Genomic DNA, 2,224 nt, shown 5'->3' with positions numbered 1-2,224 from the left:
ACGACTACGTTGAAGAGGTATTCTGACAGTTCACTTGGGTGTTGCTTGCCAAAAATAACTGATCTACATGCTAACACGTCGCATCACGACACATTGTTAGCTTGTAGATCAGTTATTTTTGTGAGTATAAATTATATTGTGAAATTTTCCTTGGCAAAAAAAGTATGCACAACTGCAGCAGCCCAAATAGGGAGACAGCTGTTTTTTGTTTAACAAACCCCACTGGCCATGAACCAGAGGGGAAGGCCAGTGCTGTGGATGTGGGGATGTAATCGTTCTATATTGCACTCCATCAAACACAAGTATAAAAGAGTTATGAAGACTGGCTCTGAGTCTGCCGTACAATTGTATTTTTACGGCGTTGCTCGGCCATACCCTACCTGTCTATGAGAGGGTCTGTGTGTCACAAACCACAGGACCAATCAGTGCTAAACTTTGCATGCCCGCTACACAGAATTAACTCCACTTTGGAGCCATGCTGTTGGATCCTTTAAGAGTTCAAGTTAAAAACCACTGCTATATCAGACGGGTACGTTCAACTCGCCACTGACTGGACTCGTCATGGTGAAGAAAAGTCCTCCTAGAGCTGTCATTCTCAAAGCTTTTTAAAAACTTTGATGACCTCCAGTTTGGTGTGCATTAGGCCAGTGGTGCTCAAACGTTTTAATTTCAATGACCCCTCATAACTCTGAGTGTACAAATGGAACCAAATGGACCCGTACGGGTCCATTTGGTTCCATTTGTACACTCTCAAAAGTTCCAGACCTGTACGTGTCCATTTGGAACCACCTCAAGGAACCCTGAGGGTCCCTGGACCCCCACCACTGCATTAGGGTCCATTTGCTTCCATTTGTACAAAAAAGGTCAATCTATAAGTGTGGTTCTCACAACGCTTGTATACTCGGCTACTTTTGAAAATGTTTCACAATGACCCGACCACAACAAACATTTATTTCTTAAAACATCAAAGAGTCACGGCACACTCATGGCTGCTGATGCCAAACCAGTTTATTAAGGACAAGAGAACAACAAAAACATGTGTTGTTTATATCCCACATGGTTTTTGGATAATGGATATGTTTTGTGTTTTGTGCAACCTTTAAAAAAAAAGTTATCTTTTTGTACTATTCTCTATTTCCCCACATAGCCCCCAAACCAGCGTACACGCAATGTATGACGCCGTACACCCAGACCCAGCAGACGCGCCAGGTGACTGCCATCAAACCGGCCACGCCCAGCCAGGGCACCTCCACCTTCTCCATCTGCCCGGTGTCGTCCACCGTGCAGCCCGTACCCTCTGCTGGAGCGGCCGTAGTGCCGTCGTACTCACAGAGCCCGACCTACAGCACCAACGCTGTCACATATTCTGGTAAGGAAATGCCCGGCCGTCACCCACACATACAAGTTACCCACACGCTAAACCCAAACGTAGTCGAGCAATATAGTAGAATGTGAGCTGCAGAAACACATTTAATTGATCTGGGTGCCATCGTTATAATAACCCATTAAAACCGGGAAAGCATCTGTCATTTTAGATTTTAGCTGTATAGCAAAACACGTTTTAAGAACACTTAAAATATCTCTCAATAAATGTTCAAAAATAGCAGATGTACAATCTCACAGTCATCACTTTGTGCCGCGCTGCGAGCTTGTACATCTGCTATTTTTGAATAATTTTGAATGGATGCAACGTGTTCATTACTTTGCAACGTTCCCCATACATAGGCTGTCGCTCGTATTCGCTTGCGCAAAATTCACTTCAGTCGAAACATAATTATTCAACGTACGCGAGTTGTGTCGCATCGGGCGTAGATGCAGAATCTTGTCACTCAAAACACAGTTTAGCTAGACTGCACATTTTAGAATGGAGGAGGAAGCCAAAAGTTCCCAGTGTTAAACACTGACGCATTTGATTTCTTTCTGAGATGCTGTGGCTTGTAGACTTAGAATAGGCTCTATGCACAGCAGCCATATTATCACTTCTTTCATAGGTGTTACCAATGATACTAATGAAGGCTCCGTTCCATTTAGTGTAGCACAGTGGTTTCCCACAACCCCCATAACTCTGAGAGTGTACAAATTTACATACATTTGTACACTCTCAGAGTTACACACCTGCAAGGGGCCATTTGGAAGCCCATGAGGGTCCCTGGACCCCAACTGTAGACCCACTGGTGTAACAGAGTGTTTCCAGTGAGCCAACATGCACAATATCAGCACCCTG

Source organism: Gymnoscopelus microlampas (genome assembly GCF_963454915.1).
Source record: "Gymnoscopelus microlampas genome assembly, chromosome: 16".
Classification (NCBI taxonomy): Eukaryota; Metazoa; Chordata; class Actinopteri; order Myctophiformes; family Myctophidae; genus Gymnoscopelus; species Gymnoscopelus microlampas.
This window is presented reverse-complemented; position numbering follows the sequence as displayed.